Source organism: Carcharodon carcharias, chromosome 6, assembly GCF_017639515.1.
Source record: "Carcharodon carcharias isolate sCarCar2 chromosome 6, sCarCar2.pri, whole genome shotgun sequence".
Classification (NCBI taxonomy): domain Eukaryota; kingdom Metazoa; phylum Chordata; class Chondrichthyes; order Lamniformes; family Lamnidae; genus Carcharodon; species Carcharodon carcharias.
The window spans coordinates 88,966,141-88,988,473 of record NC_054472.1 but is presented as its reverse complement, the minus strand read 5'-3'; the positions used below and the strand labels follow the sequence as shown (position 1 = coordinate 88,988,473).

The following is a 22,333-nucleotide window of genomic DNA, read 5'->3' as shown; positions in this document are numbered from 1 at the left end:
TAGGCAGGAGGTTACAATCAGATCAGCCATGATCTTATTGAATGACAGAGCAGGCTTGAGGGGCCAAGTGGCCTACTACTCCCAATCCATATGTTCGTAAAGGCATGAATGAAAGTTTCAGTAGAAGATAGGTGGAGGTAAGGGACAGTCAGGCATTGTTATAGGGGTAGAAGCAGTAGATTTGTAATGGGGAGGATGGGGATTGGAAGTCCAACTCAGAGCTGAAAAGGTCATCAAAGTTGGGTAAAGTTTGGTTCAGCCTGAGACAATGGCTGGGGAGGGGAATGGAACATAGAATGATGCAGCACAGGAGGAGAACATTTGGCCCATTGTGCCTGTGCCCTAATGTATGTTGATGATATCATCAAGAGATGGCATGTAGATAACAAGAGGAGGGAGCAAAGAATTCTAATGTTGCAGAGTTGGGAATAGAAACCTTTTTGTGCCTGTGGCTAAGTTTAGACAAGTAAGAGTAGAACCAAGTGAGGGCAATTCAATTTATTTGGAAAACAGAGGAGATGCATTGCAGGCTCAGTCACAGAAAATGTTAAATGAATTGCATTTGGCCATCCCAATGTACTTTAATAAAAGCAAAAAACTGCGGATGCTGGAAATCCAAAACAAAAATAAAAATACCTGGAAAAACTCAGCAGGTCTGGCAGCATCTGCGGAGAGGAACACAGTTAACGTTTCGAGTCCGTATGACTCTTCAACAGAACTTTACATTGTTTTTGAAGTACAATCACTTGTAAGGTACACAAATTTGGCTACTGTGGACAACAAGATCCTACAAACAATAAAATGTCAGATGACCTGGTTTTAATTGGGTTGGTGTTTTTATTCATGCCGTTTGTGACTTTGAATGGAGCTGTCTGAGTACTGGGATCGGGTAGAAATTACTGGAGAGATTCACAAGGAAAATGAGTAGAGATTTGAAAATAAACAACACTGTGAAGAAAGTCATCAACTTGAAACGTTAACTCTGTTTCTTCCCACAGATGGTTGCATGACCTGCTGAGTATTTTCAACATTTATTGTTTTCACTTCATATTCCAGCTTCTGCAGTATTTTGCTTCTGTAAATTTCAAGTTATCTTACAATGAACCGAAGCTACCAGCAGGGGCCGCAAATCAGATGGTGCACCCAATGAAACGCTGCTAAATAAGCTATTCAAAAGATGAAACGCCAGCACAAAGTGGTGGAGCCTAACTTAGCAGCAAAGGCTGCGTCCTGCTCGCTAAAATAGAAATTACTTTTTCACAACTGGGTTGCGTTGGCTGGTTTGTGCTGATAATCCTTTATTGACAGTCAACGGAAAGGAGCCAAGAGTTCCGACACGTCAGAGACTTCAGTTAGAAGTCCAGGAAAAGAGAAAGAAGCAAAAATTCTCAGAGAACTTGGGGGCTAGTGGACTCCCGGATCATACCAAAGGTCGTAAAGATCATTTCGTTACACAAGCACTACTCTGAATCGGGGCGACTTGTCGGAAAACTACAAAATGTAAGTTTAAAGTTTGTGCGAAACGAGAAGTTTGTGAACTAGTTTGGGTTGTTTGAAGAGGCCTCACCGGTGTCACTGGAGTGCAAGTTCTCCACTCTGGCAGCAGTAATTCATTTATAATAACACTGGCACGTTGAGCTTGAGACGTTTGTAAGAAACCATCCGAAAAGTTCGTTCTTTGACTGCAATGCAGGTGACACTGTCGGTTTATAACAGAGCTTCCGTAGGCAATGCCGGAAACCTTGACTCGGATATTTAGTTAATAAAAGCGCAAGAACACCAACAGTAATCAGGAGAGGGGCGGGAGCGCGCGCGGCTGGAGGAACGGGGGAGGGGGAGCGCGCGCGCGGCTGGAGGAACGGGGGGGAGGGGGAGCGCGCGGCTGGAGGAACGGGGGGGGAGGGGGAGCGCGCGCGGCTGGAGGGACGGGGGGGGAGGGGGAGCGCGCGCGGCTGGAGGGACGGGGGGGGGGGGGAGGGGGAGCGCGCGCGACCGGAGGAGGATGGGGGCGCGTGCGTGTGGCCTGAGGCACGGGTGGGGGCGCGCGTGTGCGCGGCCGGAGGATTGTGTGGGATGTGCGCGCGCGCTCAAAGGAGTTGGTGGGGGGGCCACATCCGCGAGGAGGTGGTTGGGGGGACCGGGGCGCGTGGGCGAAGGAACCGGTTGGGGGCGCGCGCGAATGTGGTTGGAGGATCAAATGGGGTGTGCACGCTGTCGGAGGATTGGGTGGGTGGGGGTGGGGTTGCGCGTGTCCAGATCGGTGGGTGGGGGATGGCGTGCACAGCCAGAGGAACCGGAGTGGGGGGGGGGGTGCTTACGTGGTTGGAGGATAGGTGGTGGGGGATGGCGCGCACAGCCGGAGGAGCGGGTGGGGGCGCGTGCAGTTAGAGGAGTGGGTGAGGGGCCGCGCAGACCGGGAGCGCGTAGTCACGGGGAATTTTAAATCCGGGCACTGGGCTCGAGGTCAGAGTGGGAAAGCGCGCGGATGGTGAGCCACCGAACGGAGGACGTTAAAAATGCAGAACAGGCCAAATGTTGAAAATTTGACAGCTGAGGCCGAAAAATAATGTCCTGATCAAAGACTCTGAATTATATGTAACATGTGATCTCAACTCGATGCTCCCTTCATTTACCAGAAAGTGTAGTCCACACAGCAATGACGAATGAAATAAAAACAGAAAATGCTGGACAATCTCAGCAGGTCTGGCCGCATCTGTGGAGAGAGAAAAAGAGTTAACGTTTTGAGCCTGTATGACTTCTTCAGAGCTAAAGAGAAGTAGAAAAATGATGGATTTTATACTGTTTATGTGGTGGCGGAGCAGGTGGAACAAGATAGAAGATCAGGGATCAGTGACAGCTAAGGAGAGAATGACAAAGATGTAATAGACACAAGACAAAGGGAATGTTAATGGTATAGGTTAAGAGTAAAGAAGGTGCTGAGAGTGGCATAAAGGTAAGACAGCAGGTGTTAATAGTAGAACAGGAGGGAAGGGTAAAACTCCAAGAAGTATGACTAATGGTAAACAAAGCAGCGGTTAGCGTGTGTGTGGGGCGGGGTGGGGGGGGTGGTTGTATTCAACTTCACGGAAAATTATGAAAAAACAAAAGAAAGGAGAGCCCAGGAGAGGCTATTAAAGACCCCAGAACACAAAATAGGACAGAGTGTTTGGAAAGGGCTAGGAATCTAACTTCAAGCACATCAGATAAAGGGACGACAATGAGAAAGGGGGTGAGAAATACAGGACTGAAGGTGTATCTGAATCACGCAGTATATGAAATAAGGTAAATGAGCTTGTGGCGCAGATTGAAATTGGCGGGTATGATGTGGTGGGCATCACGGAGACATGGCTGCAAGGACTGGAAGCTAAATATCCAAGGATATACATCCTATTGAAAAGATAGGCAGGTTGGCAGAGGGTGTGGGGTTGCTTTGTTAGTAAGAAATGAAATTAAATCGATAGCAAGAAATGACGTAGGGTCAAATGATGTAGAATCTGTGTGGGTAGAGTTGAGGAACCGCAAAAGTTAAAAAAGCATAATGGGACTTATGTACAGGCCTCCAAACAGTAGTCAGGATGTGGGGCACAAGATACACCAGGCGATAGAAAAGGCATGTAAGAAAGGCAAGGTTACAGTGATCATGGGGGGTTTCAATATGCAGGTAGACTGGGAAAATCAGGTTGGTAGTGGATCCCAAGAAAAGGAATTTGTGGACTGTCTACGAGATGGCTTTTTGGAGCAGCTTGTAGTAGAGCCCACTAGGGAACAGGCAATTCTAGATTTAGTGATGTGTAATGAGGCAGATTTGATAAGGGAGCTTAAGGTGAAGGAACCCTTAGGAGGAAGTGACCATAATATGATAGAATTTACCTTGCAATTTGAGAGGAAAAAGCGGGAATCAGATGTAACGGTATTACAGTTGAATAAAGGCAACTACATAGCCATGAGGGAGGAGCTGGCCAGAATTGACTGGGAGATGAGCCTAACAGGAAAGACAGTGGAACAGCAATGGCAGGAGTTTCTGGGATTAATTTGGGAGACACAGCAAAAATTCATCCCTAGGAAGAAGAAACATACTAGAGGGAGGACTAGGCTACCATGGCTGACAAGGGAAGTCAGTGACAGCATAAAAGCTAAAGAGAAAGCATACAATGTGGTGAAGACCAGTGGGAAACCAGGGGATTGGGAAGCCTACAAAGACCAACAGAGGACAACTAAAAAAGAAATAAGGAGGAAGAAGATTAAATATGAGGGTAAACTAGCCAGGAATATAAAAGAAGATTGCAAGAGTTTTTTTAGATATATAAAGGGTAAGAGAAAGGCAAAAGTGGACATTGGGCCATTGGAAAATGACGCTGGAGAAGTAGTAGTGGGGAACAAAGAAATGGCAGAGGAACTGAATAGGTTCTTTGCGTCAGTCTTCACGGTGGAAGACAAGAGTAACATCCTCAAAGTTCAGTAGAGTCGGGGGCAGAGGTGAGTATGGTAGCCATTACCAAGGAGAAAGTGCGAGGAAAACTGAAAGGTCTGAAGGTGGATAAATCACCTGGACCAGATGGATTACACCCCAGAGTTCTGAAGGAGATAGCTGAAGAGATAGTGGAGGCGTTAGTGGTGATCTTTCAGGAATCACTGGCGTCAGGGAGGGTCCCAGAGGACTGGAAAATTGCTAATGTAACCCCCCTGTTTAAGAAGGGAGTGAGGCAAAAGATGGGAAATTACATGCTGATTAGCCTGGCCTTGGTCGTTGGTAAGAATTTAGAGTCCATTATTAAGGATGAAATTTCAGAATACTTGGAAGTGCATGGTAAAATAGGGCAAAGTCAGCATGGTTTCATCAAGAGGAGGTCTTGCCTGACAAATCTGTTAGAATTCTTTAAGGAGGTAATGAGTAGTTCAGACAAAGGAGAGCCAATGGATGTTATCTACTTGGACTTCCAGAAGGCCTTTGACAAGGTGCCGCACAGGAGGCTGCTCAGTAAGTTTAGAGCCCATGGTGTTAGAGGCAAGGTATTAGCATGGATAGAAGATTGGCTGTCTAACAGGAGGCAGAGAGTGGTGATAAGGGTGTCCTTCTCAGGGTGGCGGCCGGTGACTAGTGGAGTTCCGCAGGGGTCAGTGTTGGGACCATAACTTTTCACTTTATACATTAATGATCTAGATGAAGGAACTGAGGACATCCTGGCTAAGTTTGCAGATGATACAAAGATAGCTGGAGGGACAGGTAGTATTGAGGAGGTGGGGAGGCTTCAGTAGGATTTGGACAGGTTAGGAGAATGGGCAAAGAAGTGGCAGATGGAATACAATGTGGAGAAGTGTGAGATCATGCACTTTGGTAGGAAGAATAGAGGCATGGACTATTTTCTAAACGGGGGGAGAATTCAGAAATCTGGAGTGCAAAGGGACTTGGGAGTCCTAGTCCAGGATTCTCTTAAGGTTAACTTGCAGGTTGAGTCTGTAGTTAGGAAGGCAAATGCAATGTTGGCATTTATTTTGAGAGGACTAGAATATAAAAGCAGGGATGTAGCTGAGGCTTTATAAGGCTCTGGTCAGACCACATTTAGAATATTGTGAGCAATTTTGGGCCCCGTATATCTGGAAGGATGTGCTGGCCCTGGAGAGGGTCCAGAGGAGGTTCACAAGAATGATCCCAGGAATGAAAGGCTTAACATATGAGGAAAGTTTGAGGACTCTGGGTCTATACTCGATGGAGTTTAGAAGGATGAGGGGGGATCTGATTGAAACTTACAGAATACTGAAAGGCCTGGATAGAGTGGATGTGGGGAAGATGTTTCCATTAGTAGGAGAGACTAGGACCCGAGGGCACAGCCTCAGAGTAAAGGGAAGACCTTTTAGAACAGAGATGAGGAGAAATTTCTTTAGCCAGAGAGTGGTGAATCTATGGAATTCATTGCCACAGAAGGCTGTGGAGGCCAGGTCATTGAGTGTATTTAAGACCAAGATAGATGGGTTCTTGATTGGTAAGGGGATCAAAAGTTACGGGGAGAAGGCAGGAGAATGGGGTTGAGAAACTTATCAGCTATGATTGAATGGCGGAGCAGACTCGATGGGCCAAATGGCCTAATTTCTGCTCCTATGTCTTATGTCTTATGTCTTAACAAGGGTCAGCACTTGAGAGCAAGTGACAGATGGCCAAAACGATATATACAAAAATAAATAAAAATTTGATAAAAAAGAGTCGAGGGAGGAGAGTGTTCATGGACGAATGAAAGGCTTGTGTGAGTTAAGAGCATTTCCGAAATTCCTGCTCTCCAGAGACTATTCCGAATCGATCTACAAATTGAATGTCAAATGAATGCAGATACATAAGTTCAACTGTCGTAATCTATTTACTGTTTTAAAGGTAGGGAAATGAAAATGGTAATTTTTTAACAAAACAGTTGCATACATTGCAAAATGTGTGGTAACAAGATCAGTGGTAACTACAGTAGTTACATATTTTCTTGATTGCTCTTTATACTAAATTGTCATTATGTTTCCAAAAGATTTTGCCAGCTTTGTCTTTGTTTACTCATCAAATGTTAAAAGTGCCACATTATTATCCAGGTAAATGCTGATCTGTTAACTGGTTCGCAACAGCTTTGCTTTATTTAAATGGTTCTGATCTTGAACGCCTGCTGCTCAAACATCCACTTTTGTCGATGTTTGATCTACCTGAATCGGAGAACACAGCATTGCCGCGTAGTCTTCACTGGGGAAAAAAAGTTTAGTTCCTATTGAGTCATCGCTCCCAGCAGATGCACCTCATTAGGACCTGATTGCCAGGATGAGAAAGTATGAATGAATCTGGTTATCAATCTGCAGTTGCCATTCTTCGCTTGAATCCTTAGTGAAAATGTTGAGAGAGCAATGAAATATGGTACAATATTGTTTGAGACCAAAGGTATCCATATAAAAACTACAACAGCATTTATATTTATGTAGTGCCTTTAGTATGCACAGGCTGCTTCACAGGAGCATTACAAAACAAAGTATGATATCCAGCCACAATAGGAGATACTAAGTCAGTGACCAAAAGCTTGGTCAAAGAGGATGAAGAAGTGTCTTAAAGGAGGAAAGCAAGTTGGAAAGGCGTAGGGAGGGAATTCCAGAGCTTGGGGGCAATACAGCTGAATGCATGCCCATTTATGGTGGAACTGTTATGTTTGGGAATGCACAAGAAGCCAGAATTAGAAGAGCACAGACATGTGGGGTTGGAGGAAATTATGGAGATAGGGCAGGACCATGGAGGGATTTGAAAACAATTTGATGAGAATTTTAAAATCAAGATGTTGCTTGACCGTCTTGCCAATGTAGGTCCGTGAACACAGGGTTGATAGAGGAATGGGCAAGAGAGTTTTGGATGATCTCAAGTTTATGGAGGGTAGAATGTGGGAGGGCAGCCTGGAGTGCATTGAAATAGTCAAGTCTTGAGTTAATGAAGGTATGGTTGAGGCTTTCAGTAGCAGATGAGCTGAGACTGGGGTGAAGTCCAGTGATGTTATAAAAGTGGAAATAGGTGGTCTAGATGATAGCACAAATAAGAGGTTGGAAGCTCATCCCAGGATCAAATGTGACACTAAAGTAAATATTTTGTTTTAATGTTTTTGTGTGAGGGGAGCTTTAACCTGCAACCTTTTGTGAAGGTCAGAATACTGATCAACTAGATTTCCTCTGATTTTAAATTTTAGATTCTCATTTAAAAATGAGACTATTATCTAATACTGCTACAAGTTGAAAAAATCAAGTGGTGGTGATAAAAACTGGAATGACTGACAGTGGGCATGTGTATAGGAAATAAATGAACAACATTCGAAATAATAGCAGCTTGGATTACCTCACTCCAGTAACTACTTAGTTGATGAAACAGAACTTTGATTTTGGAGTTGTTAACTTGTTTAACACATGCAGTAGAAGTGCTGAAACTGTTTTTACCAACTGGGACAGTATGTAAATGCACCATACAGATTTTAAGGCCTCAGGCTTGAATCTGGTATCTAATAGCTGATTTGTGCTGTGAGCTGATGTTAACTCAAGGTGCCAGAGAGAGGGTTATAATCCAGTGTTTCCATTCCTGATTGCAACCCATTGATGTCTTTTGGGTCTGCCAACAAGTTTACATCAGGTGTGGACAGGATTGTCATTGAAGATGGCAGGGCATGTTGAGAGAGCAGTTAATAAAGCATATGGTATAGCGGCATTGAGTACAAGAGCAAGGAGGTCATGTTAATCTTGGATAAGACACTAGTTAGGCCTCATCTGTAGTACTGCTTCCAGTTCTGGGCACCATACTTGAGGAAGGATGTGAAGGCATTGGAGAAAGTACAGAGGAGATTCCAGGGATGAATAACTGTAGCAATGAGGATAGATTGGAGAGGTTGGGTCTGTTTTCCTTGGAGAAAAGGACACTGAGGGGAAATTTAATAGAGAGATTCAAGATCCTGAGGGGTATGGACAGGGTAAATAGTGAGAAACTGTTCCCTATCAAGAGTACATCAAGAACTAGGGGGCACAGATTCAAAATAATGGGCAAAAGGAGTGGAAGTGATATGTCGAAAAACTTTCACCCAGAGGGTGTTTAGAGTCTGGAGCGAACTTCCTGCAAGGGTATTGGAGGCAGGTTTGATCAAGGTATTCAAAAGGGAATTGGACTGCTACCTGAAAAGAGAGAATATGCAAGGCTATGAGGATAAGGCAGGAGAGTGGGATTAGGTAAATTGCTCTTTCAGCAAGCCAGTGCAGACTCGATTGGCCGAATGGCTTCCTTCTGCATTCTAACAATTCCGTGATTCTGTGATTGAGATTGAACATAAGAAATAGAAGTAGGAGTGTGCCATATGATATAGCCCCATGAGCCTGCTTCACCATTAATAAGATCATGGCTGATCTGATATTGGCCTCTGCTCCATTTTCCTGCCTGACCCCATAACTGTTGATTCCCCTATATTTTATAAATCTGCCTGAGTCTTGAGTGGATTAAATGATTCAGCTTCCATAACTTTTTGGGGTAGAGAATTCCAAAGATTCATGACCCTCAGGGAAAAGAAATTCTTTCTCATCTTAAATGGGTGAGCCCTTATTCTGAAATGATGATCTAGATTGCCCAACGAGGGAAAATATCCTGTCAACCTCAACCCTGTCAAGCCCCTTCCGAATCTTTTATCCTACAGTAAGATCACCTCTCATCCTTCCAAGACTCCTCAGACAGCACCTTCCAAACCCACGACCACTACCATCTAGAAGGGCAAGGGCAGCAGACACGTGGGAACACCACCACCTGCAAGTATGTCTCCAAGCCACACACAATTCTGACTTGGAAATATATCGCCATTCCTTCTCTATCGCTGGGTCAAATCCTGGAACTCCTTCCCTAACAGCACTGTGGATGTACCTACACCACGTGGAGTGCTGCGGTTCAAGAAGGCAGCTCACCACCACCTTCTCAAGGGCAATTAGGGATGGGCAATGAATGCTGGCCTAGCCAGCGACATCCACATCCCATGAATGAATATAAAAAAAAAATTCCAATGAGTATAGATCAAACCTGTCTAACCATTCCTCATAGGACAACCCCTTCATCTCAGGAATCTACCTTGCGAATCCCCTGTGAACTGCCTCCAATGTAGGTATATTCCTACTTAAATTAGGAGACCAAAACTACAAACTACTGTAGGTGTGGTTTCACCAATGCTCTGTGCAATTGAAGCACATTTATACTCCACCCCCTTGCAATAAAAGCCAACATTACATTTAGCTTCCTAAATACTTGCTGTGCCTGCATGCTAAATTTTTGTTTAATCGGATCCCTGTGTACCGCCTTATTCTGTATTCTCTTCTTTAAGTGGCCACTTAAGTGCCTTAATTGGGGCTTCCCGTTCGAGGCCCAGCCCACCCCACCGTAAAATCGCTATCAGATCAGGGTGGGCAGGAACCTATAGGGAATCCCGTCCATGCAAGTTCACGCTCCTCCTTTCCCTCCACTACCCCAGCCTCAGAACCTGACTGCATGGAGCGTAAAATTCTGGCTTATGAACTTTTAAACTTGGGCTTTCCACACAATGTCAGAAAGCATTATTCCAATCATTAAAAATGCACAAAACCGTGGAGGAATTTTTAATCATTTTATTATACACACTAAAGTGTATTTCCATTGATATCTGAGCTGCTTCCCATGGAGGTGATGCTCAAGTGTGCCTGTTATTTAAGAAGGGTAACGAATAGGACCTTGGTAGTTATAGGTCTGTGTGTTTAATACCAATTGTTGATAGCTTGCTAAGTTTTTTAATTTGAATTCTTACAGCCTCGAGTGAAGTGGTTATTTGAAATTAGTAGTGTGGCTTTAGGAAAACTAGATCCTGCCTCACTAAACTGATTAAGTTCGTTCAGGAAATTACTCTCATATGGTGGAAGATTCTGTTGTTTCATATAGTGACTTCCAAATGTTAAATTGTCCAAAATTGGTTCTTTGAGACAGATATTGCTGTACAAAATTCCAATCAGTTACATCAAGGATGTGGCTTGTTATGATTGGGGCCTTGTCACAAGTGGAGTTCTTCTCGGTTTCATGTTGAAACTGTTATATAATTTTAATTCAAAATTTAGATAAGGCCATAAATAGAATGATTCTCCATGTGGCTGGTGACCTGCAGTTGGACACACAGGTTAGTAATTTAGACCAAATTAATAAATTGCCTGCTTAGACCAGTTGCGGTGTGGTAGATGCTTCTTAATGTGAACAAATGCAATGCCACGTACTTAGGGTTGAGAAGCTCCAGGCAATTTTTATCCCCTGCCAGTTACTACAACAAGAAAGAGACCTGGGGGGCAGTTTTGATTCTACCACATAGCAAAGGAATTCAGGCTATGGAAAAGGTGCAGAGGAGGGTCACCAGAATGATACCTAGCTTAAAATTCTTGGGTATGAGAATAGGTTCCAAAGGTTAGGGCTATTTCCCTTTGAGAAATGCTAGCTTAGAGCAGGCATAATTGAAGATTTAAAATGAAAGGATTAGGCTGTATCCAGCTGATGCATTATATGAGATGGTAGAACTGGACAGTATCTCTTTAAAACTTGTAGGCGGAGAATTAGGTTAGATGATAAGAAATTTCTATACAGAATATTACTTTTTGGAGCAGACTTTAGAAACATGCAGTATTAATTCACCACAGCTCTTTAAAAGGGAACTTGGAAGTTCCTGAGAAGAGGACATTTCTATTTGTAGACAGTTACAGCTGACTAGCAACTTGTTATGAGGAATTAAATGTTTCTGTGGTCTTCTAGAGTCATGCTTGTCTTTGGAAGTCAGAGAAGAATTTCCCAGAGATTTTCCTGAATTGGCTGCAGGATTTTCCTGTTTTTATTTAGCCTGTTCTACGAAATTCCATTGTTAGGATGTGGTTTGGTAGTGTATGTGATTGTAGTATTGTTTGAATGGGGCAGGTATTTTGGGTCTGATGATCTCTTCCTGCCCCCCGTTTCATATGTTTGTTTAATGGTAAATGCTCATTTGGTAAAGAAATCCAGAGAAGGGCCCCAGAAGATTTTCGGAACCATTTATTTTTTCCTTCGTTCCTTAATTTCTTGTTTTGGTGTTTTTTTGTACGTCCTTAGTAAGAAGTACGTCATTGAACTTTATCTACCCAATGCTCTCATGGTTGATTTATACAATTCCTACAAATTCAATTGTGATTTATGGTTTAAATTTTGTTCACATTTTTTCCATGTAACTCCTGTGTTCATATTGTGTCTGAGTTCATCATAATTGTTCTTGCTTTACTTCAATTTTTGTGAAGCAATTACATTTTTCTGTTAGAGCATACAATTGAACCAAAACTATAATTGGAACTACTAAATCAAAGGATTTGCATACTGGAAGTCATGTATAAGATCATGACTGGAGCAGGAAACTAACAGCTACACATACTTATGCCAGCTTTCTGCATCTCAAAATCCCACATTAATCCAAAAAATCAGTGCAAATACTAGCAAGGAAGTGTCGCCAGTCACTTCTCTTGCTCGTGGAATTACCTTCAGTTCGTCAATGATTGAAACTTCCTTTAAAGAAACAGTTTAGAAATAATTTAAATGGGGAGCTAGCTATCATTCGTCAATTATCTGGTTAGCTCTTGAACCTACTTATACTGTTGAGTCTATACCATTCCCTGTGCTTGTTATCTTTTTGTGTGAACTAGTTCTGCTGGGGTTTCTAGTCTACTCCCATCTCCTAATGATGTACGCTAGTTTTGCAACTTTCATCAGTATAAGCAATTTATTCTGATATGCTTTATCAGTTCAAACACAATTTTAAAAACTTTTATTACGACATCTTGAAGTATCTTTATCAACAAGAATAAGCCTAACTTCCTTCACTGTCCTTGTAATCAGGACTCTTAAAGCCTTTTGGGATCTTTGTGACTCAAAATGTACATTCCTGAAAGCAATAACACTGCTGTACCAGTTGCCATGTCATAAATCAATATTTCAGAAGGGGCCTAATCATGCTGTGCACAAAACAATATCACTCCTTTTGTTCCTTAATATGTCCTTGTACTTCTCAACATTACTTGCTTTTAACCTTACTGCCATCAAATCATTATCCATGTTTTCATCACCTGTAGCTGCTCTTTTCTTCAGTGTCCTACTCACCAATCACCTGGTCTCCACCTTCCCCAAACTGCAACTCATCCAAAGCTCTGCTTCCTGTTCTGTACCAAGTCCAGCTATCACACATCGCCTTTGGTTACCTACTCTGGTTCCCTTTACCCCAGCATGTTGAATTGAAAATTCTCAATTACAAATCCCTCATCTCACTTTACCTCTGCAATCTCCTCCAGCCCTTTGTATCCTCTGACTGGTCACTCATCCATTCTCCGCTATAACATTGGCATTAGAGCCTTCAGACGTCTTGGTCCTTCCTTTTCGAACTTCCTACCTAAATCTCGCTACTCCATCTTCAACAGCCTATCACTTTTGACCAAGCCATTGATCACCGCACCAGCCCCCAGGTTCAGCACCATTTCCTGGTTTTCTCTGTGAATTGCCTACATTAATACTGTGATATAAATGCAAATTATTGTTATGTGACTCAACTCCTTTTTAGATTTAGAGCAACCATGCTTTGAACTGGTATCTTCCACAAATAATTTCTTTCCTATTTTATTGCGACCCTGGTATAATTTTGTGCTGTCGGCAGTCATCTGAGCCAAAGGAAGTAACTGCACTTAGAAGGCATCTTTCACATCCTCAGGATTTCCCAAATACTGTAGCTAGTGAATTACTTTCAAATGGTGATCATCACTGTTTTGAAAGCAAATGCAGTGCTAATTTACGCAAAGCAATGTTCCAAGAATGGTAATGAGATGAATGACAAGTTAAACTTTTTATTGAGGTGTTAATTGAAGGATAAATGTTCGTCAGGGTAATCAGTGAAGTCCTATTCTTTGAACAGCATTGAGGAATCTTTTGCATCCACATGAGCAATTGGACAAACTCTTGGTTTAACATCCTATCAGCAAAAGCACTTCCAGCAATGCAATACTTCCTCAATATTGCACTGAATTAACAATCTAGATAACATGCTCAAGTCATGCGATGTGGCTTAAACCCACAACTTTAACTCACATTAGCATGCTACCACTGAGCCAAGAATGACATAGCTGTCATTATTACTTATCTCTCTGCCTGCACACTGTTTTATCACCAGTTTTTTTTTGAAAAGCAAAGTACATTATAGCTTTGTACATTGAATTGGGTACAGTAATTTTAAGCATTTCTGATGCTTCTGGTACAATGACAGATTTATTGCGCGAAAATACTACTTTTTGGGAAAAGGCTGCAGAACTGTGCATCTTATACACTGAAAATTGCAGTAAATAATGCAATTTCCCCAAAGGTTTGAGGGAAAGGCCGATATAGTGCCTTTAAATGGCGACTTGATAGAAGTTTTCAAAATTATGAGTGGCATGTACAGAGTAGATAGTCAGAAGCTTTTTCCCAGGGTGAAAGAGTCAATTACTAGGGGACATATTAAGGTGAGAGGAGAAAACTATAGAGGAGATGTGCGGGACAAGTTTTTTACACAGAGGGTAGTGAGTGTCTGGAATTCGCTGCCAGAGGAAGTGGTGGAAGCAAGTACGTTGGTGGTGTTTAAGAGGCAGCTTGACAACTACGTGAATAGGATGGGAATAGAGGGATATGGACCCCGGAAGTGCAAAATGTTTTCGTTGACGAGCAGTATGATCGGCGCAGGTTTGAAGTGCCGAAGGACCTGTTCCTGTGCTGTACTTTTCTTTGTTCTTTGTTTTGTTCTAAATGCTGACTTTATTCTCACCAGATTGTCTTCTATCTCCAACCTGTGAAGTTGGAATTTGAATTTCTTGTTCTTCCACAAACTTGATCATTCTAAATGGGCAGTAATAATGTTAAACTCCTACCTTCACTAAATAGTATCTTATGGCTCATTTATACTGCAGTCCTCACTGCAGTTTATCTTTCAGTCAGGCACTGCCTCATTTATACCACATGACTGAAATTCCAATTCCCTGCCCAGCAAAGAGTTCTCAATATGCCTCTGTGCAGATGCTGTCAGACCTGCTGAGTTTCTCCAGGTATTTTTGTTTTTGTTTTTGTTTTCGATTTCCAGCATCCGCAGTTTTTTGCTTTTATCTCAATATGCATGATTCCATGTGTGCAGAACTGTGCTTCCAGCAGCTAAAATTTAAATGGGTAGAAAGGTTAGGAAGATAATTTAAACATTTAAATTATACCATATAAGTTAAAATGTCCAAGAGGTTTAAGAGACATCTTGGGTACTTTTTAATCTGTTTCCCTCTGATTAGGAGTTGCACATCAAACCCAAGCAGTGTGATACTGTCCTTCCAAGATGCCTAGTTAACATTGTATATTTGTAGTTTCAAAACGATTTTGACAAGTGCCACACAATAAACTATATTTTAAGATACAGTTCCATGGCATTGGTGAGATACTGAAATGTATGAGAGTTAATGAAAGCATTCATTTAAGGTTCATACGTGACATATAATGCTCTATGGTATTTCCTAAGTGACCCAAGAAGACTAAAGTTTGGACAATCCTGAGTTAATCTGGTTTTAGTGTTGGATAAAAAATGCTGGCCAAGAAATTCGGGGAACTCCTTGCTGTTTGAGTAACGCTATGAGATCTTAAAATCCATCGAATGAGTCAAACAGAGACTCCAGTTTAACATCCAATTCCCTCAGTATGTCTTTGTTCACATAGCTTTTGTACTCAAGTTCTAAAGTAGGACTTGAATTTACAAAGCCATGATTTAAAATCTAGGGTGTTGCCAAACTGACACTTGACTAATCTTTGGGTTTTGTGTTGTAATACCAGAACTGAAATTGAGTTGTGTGTGATTTTCCTACACAGTTCAGTTTCTGCTGTGTGCTGCAAGTAGGTAAGGCTCCTCATATGTAGTGCAGAGTCTGAAATGAAAAGTGTTTCAAGGTGCTATGTGAAGACAAAGTGAGAACATGCCTCCACGAGGAAGCAGAGAAAACAGGAGCAAAATTTATCATGTGCTGCTCTTGTCTGCTACTTAATGATGAGCTCAAGTGGTGTTGGCAGCCTGGAGGTAGTCTACCTTCTCATCTTGGGTACACAGACTGACGAGAAAAGTGAGTAAAACCCATAATATCTTTATTAGAAAGTAATGTCATTCCTCAGAAAAACTGAATTGATTGTTTATTTTCAGAAAAATGAAAGTGCCTGCCTACAGCATTTAAGGACCTAATTCTCTGAGATTGCATCTTGGGTATTTGCAAGCTTGATAAATCCAGAAAACCCTAGGCTTTGCATATTTCAGCTGTTATTATTGACCTATCTCTTCAGAAATTCAGATATTATTATTGTATTTAGGAGTTTTAAAAATACTTGTACATGGTAGAATGAAGCTCAAATGAATGAAGCCACTTTACGATAAGAAATACATTGTTGACTATTGTACTGCTAAATTAATTTTCCACAGCAATGCAATACTTAAAGTGATGCACACCTGTTCTTTGTCATGGGCAAAATTTGTATTTTCTTACTGTCCATGATCAGTGTGTTTTATGTATGAGGTGTGTATTTTCTTACCCTCAGAGTGATTGCCCCAATTTAAATAATTCCAACAGCAGGCTTTTTTTTTGAGTTTTAAAATAAAGAAGGTTATTTAATATCCCACACTTTCCCAGGAGGTTTAAAATGTGACATCTCACTCACTCACTCACTCAACTCAATCATACTAACACTCAGACAAAGATTAAATGCAGATGAAGAGAAGAACAATATGATTACACAGTCTGCTCTCTTTCATGGCAGGTGTGTAGTTTCTTAGATAAGTTAATGCTTTTAGTTGAAATGAAGATCTTGTAAGCAGATGTGTAAAGGAAACTTTTTTCTAATATTACAGTAGGATACTGAAGCAGGCTTATGGGGACTATGTGTCCATATGTTTGTGTGTGTGTGTTTAGTTTAATTAAACTGTGGACGGTCAGACTGCAATGTTTGAATCATCAAAAGGGGTTAGGTGTAAAACTGGCATTTGAAATGGAGATCAGTAAGCTAAAATGAAGTTTCAGCAGATACATTGTGAATGGAATTTGCATTTTTATATAATTTGAGAGGTTGTTTGATTTTCAGAGGGACATGATAAGATATTTACAACTGGCAAGATACAGAAGGCAAAGTTATTAAGTTAATTTTTCCTGAAAGTGCTTACCATAATGACAGTATGAAAGATTTTTATATTCTGGGAAAAGTAACTTGCAAAGAAGGGTTGGCAGAGTGGGATTTACAGATCAAAAGGGAGAACATATATTTAAAGAAAGATGGAAAGCTGTGCGTGGGAGTGGCTGTGAGAGGTCTTGAAAGGTGCACTCTGTGAAACAGATCTGTGGGGAAAAAACCTCTAGCCACTCCGGAAAAGTTTGCTGTTCCAGTAACCAAGGTTGTGTGAAAAAGCCTTTGGAGTTACATTGTCCAGTGAGAGGGAGAAAGAAGCTGTGACCTCTCTTACTGCAACAGTGCGTGCTTGTGGTAGTTTAACTGGATGTTTTACAGATTAAAAATCTATTTGGACTGTTGCCTGAAAGGGTTGTGTAGTTGGAAGCCTAGTTAAGTAGAAACCTTGTGAGAATTGTTATAAGACTAAATGTAACTCTAGTCTTGTGTGTTTGTTTTCGTTTCTTTTGTTAATAAATGTTTTAATTTAATCTTTAAAATCTCTAAAGGCGGTAGTGGACTCATTACTTCTGACTTCAGTGCACAAACCTACTTGTAATAGATACAAATTGAAAAATTGTTGTGATAGCATGGCCAAGTTTCCCTTTGGGATTTGGTTGGCCTTGGCAAATACCACCTGCCATATCATAACAGAAGATTCTCAGTGAGCTGTGAGGCTTCTTGTATTTGAATTTCCAGCAGGTTGGTTCTAAGGTGAACTTGAAGTTAGAACAGGTTAGGGAGAGTCCTCCTCCCACTTTCACGGTATTGCTGTTTATTACCTTGGCTGTCTAGTTGACGTGCAGCTGGTTTGATGGCTGTTGATAGATTTGGATGGAACTCTGTCTCTACAAGTAGCTTTTACTGTTTTAAAATGTTATGATATGGCATGTGGTATTTGCCAGGCTGACCAAACCCACCAGGGAAATCAGATCACACTATCACAACAGTTTTGCAATTTGTATTTATTATGAGATGGTTGTGTACCGATTTCAGAAGTAATGAGTCCACTAACACTTTGAGATTTTAAAAATTAAATTAAATCATTTATTAACAAAAGAAAATAATTAAATACATACATAAGATTACAGTTACACCATTACTGAATATTATAATAAATTCCAAAATTCCAAATTAACCTGACTCCCAACTACACACTCCCTTTAAGGCAACAGTTCAAAAATAGATTTTAAATTTAGTTGGGCAATCTAGCAAGGTTACCATGCACTCACTCGACAGTGGAATTCCAAAGTTTTAACACTACTTTGTTACTGGAACAGCAGACTCATGCAAAGTGGCTAGAGGCTGTTTCCCCAAGTCTGTGTCACACCGCGTATCTTTTAGATCTTACATGGCCAGCCCCTCACAGCCTTTCATCCTTCTTTAAATATATTTCTTCCTCTTTAACCTGTAAATCCCATATGTCTTTGGAATTTACTTTTACCTTATCCATAATGACCTTTCCCTTCTGGGAAAAATAAACATCATAACCTTGCCTTATTTATTCTGTCAGTTGTAAAACTTTAACAAGTTTCTTTGAAAACCAAACAACACCCACTTATCCTAATGTGCAAGTTTCATTCACACCCTATCTGCTGAGACCTTTACCTTAGCTCACTCATCAGCATTTCAAAGAACATTTTTACACCTAACTCTTGATAATTTCAACCTCACAGTCCATCTGACTCTTAACTGAATTAAACCAGCCAACACACAAGCATACCTTACAATATTCCACAATACTATTATGAAAAATATGATAGTTTCGTGACAAAAAGCAGAAAAAAACATCCGACACCTCAACAAGAAACTTTTTCTCTTTCTCTCAAGTGCTAAGGAACGCAAGCTCCAACTCATCGACACCAACACCCATCTAGGACCTCCGCCCCTGCCTGTCCCTCCGTCCCCACCCCATCTTCCAATCCCAGCCCCAGCTGTGTATTCACTATGCCCCCTGACCTTCCCCTCTCCGATGCTGAACGTTCAGTGCTCAGCAAAGGACAGTTTCATAAATAAAAACAAAAAAACTGCGGATGCTGGAAATCCAAAACAAAAACAAAAACAGAATTACCTGGAAAAACTCAACAGGTCTGGCAGCATCAGCGGAGAAGAAAAGAGTTGACGTTTCGAGTCCTCATGACCCTTCGACAGAACTTGAGTTTGAGTCCAAGAAAGAGTTGAAATATAAGCTGGTTTAAGGTGTGTGTGTGGGGGGCGGAGAGAGAGAGAGATGTGGAGTGGTGGTGTGGTGTAGGGACAAACAAGCAGTGATAGAAGCAGATCATCAAAAGATGTCAACAACAATAATACAAAAGAACACATAGGTGTTAAAGTTAAAGTTGGTGATATTATCTAAACGAATGTGCTAATTAAGAATGGATGGTAGGGCACTCAAGGTATAGCTCTAGTGGGGGTGGGGAGAGCATAAAAGATGTAAAAAAAATAATAATTTTTTTTTTATAATGGAAATAGGTGGGAAAAGGAAAATCTATATAATTTATTGGAAAAAAAAAGAAAAGGAAGGGGGAAACAGAAAGGGGGTGGGGATGGGGGAGGGAGCTCACGACCTAAAGTTGTTGAATTCAATATTCAGTCCGGATGGCTGTAAAGTGCCTAGTCGGAAGATGAGTTGTTGTTCCTCCAGTTTGCGTTGGGCTTCACTGGAACAATGCAGCAAGCCAAGGACAGACATGTGGGCAAGAGAGCAGGGTGGAGTGTTAAAATGGCAAGCGACAGGGAGGTTTGGGTCATTCTTGCGGACAGACAGCAGGTGTTCTGCAAAGCGGTCGCCCAGTTTACGTTTGGTCTCTCCAATGTAGAGGAGACCACATTGGGAGCAACGAATGCAGTAGACTAAGTTGGGGGAAATGCAAGTGAAATGCTGCTTCACTTGAAAGGAGTGTTTGGGTCCTTGGACGGTGAGGAGAGAGGAAGTGAAGGGGCAGGTGTTGCATCTTTTGCGTGGGCATGGGGTGGTGCCATAGGAGGGGGTTGAGGAGTAGGGGGTGATGGAGGAGTGGACCAGGGTGTCCCGGAGGGAGCGATCCCTACGGAATGCCGATAGGGGGGGGTGAAGGGAAGATGTGTTTGGTGGTGGCATCATGCTGGAGTTGGCGGAAATGGCGGAGGATGATCCTTTGAATGCGGAGGCTGGTGGGGTGATAAGTGAGGACAAGGGGGACCCTGTCATGTTTCTGGGAGGGGGTAGAAGGCGTGAGGGCGGATGCGCGGGAGATGGGCCGGACACGGTTGAGGGCCCTGTCAACGACCGTGGGTGGAAAACCTCGGTTAAGGAAGAAGGAGGACATGTCAGAGGAACTGTTTTTGAAGGTAGCATCATCTGAACAGATGCGCCGGAGGCGAAGGAACTGAGAGAATGGGATGGAGTCCTTACAGGAAGCGGGGTGTGAGGAGCTGTAGTCGAGATAGCTGTGGGAGTCGGTGGGTTTGTAATGGATATTGGTGGACAGTCTATCACCAGAGATTGAGACAGAGAGGTCAAGGAAGGGAAGGGTAGTGTCAGAGATGGACCACGTGAAAATGATGGAGGGGTGGAGATTGGAAGCAAAATTAATAAATTTTTCCAAGTCCCGACGAGAGCATGAAGCGGCACCGAAGTAATCATCGATGTACCGGAGAAAGAGTTGTGGAAGGGAGCCGGAGTAGGACTGGAACAAGGAATATTCCACATACCCCATAAAGAGACAGGCATAGCTGGGGCCCATGCGGGTACCCATAGCCACACCTTTTATTTGGAGGAAGTGAGAGGAGTTGAAGGAGAAATTGTTCAGCATGAAAACAAGTTCAGCCAGACGGAGGAGAGTAGTGGTGGATGGGGATTGTTTGGGCCTCTGTTCAAGGAAGAAGCTAAGGGCCCTCAGACCATCCTGGTGGGGGACGGATGTGTAGAGGGATTGGACGTCCATGGTGAAGAGGAAGCGGTTGGGGCCAGGGAACTGGAAATTGTTGATGTGACCCAAGGTGTCAGAGGAATCACAGATGTAGGTGGGAAGGGACTGGCCAAGGGGAGAGAGAAGGGAGTCAAGATAACGAGAAATGAGTTCTGTGGGGCAGGAGCAAGCTGAGACGATCGGTCTACCGGGGCTGTTCTGTTTGTGGATTTTGGGTAGGAGATAGAAGCGGGCCGTCCGAGGTTGGGCGACTATCAGGTGGAAGCTGTGGGAGGGAGATCCCCAGAGGAGATGAGGTCAGTGACAGTCCTGGAAACAATGGCTTGATGTTCAGTGGTGGGGTCATGGTCCAGGGAGAGGTAGGAGGAAGTGTCTGCGAGTTGACGCTCAGCCTCCGCGAGGTAGAGGTCAGTGCGCCAGACAACAACAGCACCACCCTTGTCAGCGGGTTTGATGACAATGTCAGGGTTGGACCAGAGAGAATGGAGTGCAGTAAATTCAGAGAGAGACAGGTTAGAATGGGTGAGAGGAGCAGAGAAATTGAGACGACTAATGTCGCACCGACAGTTCTCAATGAAAAGATCAAGAGAAGGTAAGAATCCGGAGGGAGGGGTCCAGGTGGAGGGAGAATATTGGAGATGGGTAAAAGGATCCGTTGAAACTGGGAGAGGACTCCTGCCCAAAGAAGTGAGCCCGGAGACGAAGACGGCGGAAGAAGAGTTCAGCATCGTGCCGAGCCCGAAATTCATTGAGGTGAGGGCGCAAGGGTATGAAACTAAGTCCTTTGCTGAGCACTGAACGTTCAACATCGGAGAGAGGAAGGTCAGGGGGTATAGTGAATACACGGCTGGGGTTGGGATTGGAAGATGGCGTGGGGACGGAGGGACAGGCCGGGGTGGAGGGTCCTAGATGGGTGTTGGTGTCGATGAGTTGTTGGAGCTTGCGTTTCATACCCTTACGCCCTTAAATCAATGAATTTCGGGCTCGGCACGATGCTGAACTCTTCCATCGTCTTCGTCTCCGGGCTCACTTCTTTGGGCAGGAGTCCTCTCCCCGTTCAACGGATCCTTTTAACCACCTCCAATATTCTCCCTCCACCTGGACCCCTCCCTCCGGATTCTTACCTTCTCTTGATCTTTTCATTGGGAACTGTCGGCGCGACGTTAGTCGTCTCAATTTCTCTGCTCCTCTCACCCATTCTAATCTCTCTCTCTCTGAACTTAATGCACTCCGTTCTCTCAGGTCCAACCCTGACATTGTCATCAAACCCGCTGACAAGGGTGGTGCTGTTGTTGTCTGGCGCACTGACCTCTACCTCGCGGAGGCTGAGCGTCAACTCACAGACACTTCCTCCTACCTCTCCCTGGACCATGACCCCACCACTGAACATCAAGCCATTATTTCCAGGACTTTCACTGACCTCATCTCCTTTGGGGATCTTCCTCCCACAGCTTCCAACCTGATAGTCACCCAACCTCGGATGGCCCGCTTCTATCTCCTACCCAAAATCCACAAACAGAACTGTCCCGGTAGACCGATCGTGTCAGCTTGCTCCTGCCGCACAGAACTCATTTCTCGTTATCTTGACTCCCTTCTTTCTCCCCTTGTCCAGTCCTTTCCCACCTACATTCGTGATTCCTCTGACACCTTGCATCACGTCAACAATTTCCAGTTCCCTGGC

At 43.0% G+C, this 22,333-nt stretch overlaps 1 protein-coding gene across 3 annotated transcripts in view; it reads left to right on the top strand.

The window, feature by feature from the left end:
- Positions 1–1,170: 1,170 nt before the first annotated feature.
- Positions 1,171–22,333, top strand: part of sgk3 (serum/glucocorticoid regulated kinase family member 3) — a 134,750-nt gene continuing 113,587 nt past the window's right edge. Inside the window, exon 1 of one of the 3 annotated variants that reach the window (XM_041189597.1) lies at positions 1,171–1,500. The gene's annotated coding sequence lies outside the window, so the exon portion shown is untranslated. Of the gene's footprint in view, positions 1,501–2,476; positions 2,702–15,635; positions 15,655–22,333 lie in introns of those variants that run through there. The other 2 variants (XM_041189600.1, XM_041189599.1) reach the window with 2 other exon arrangements.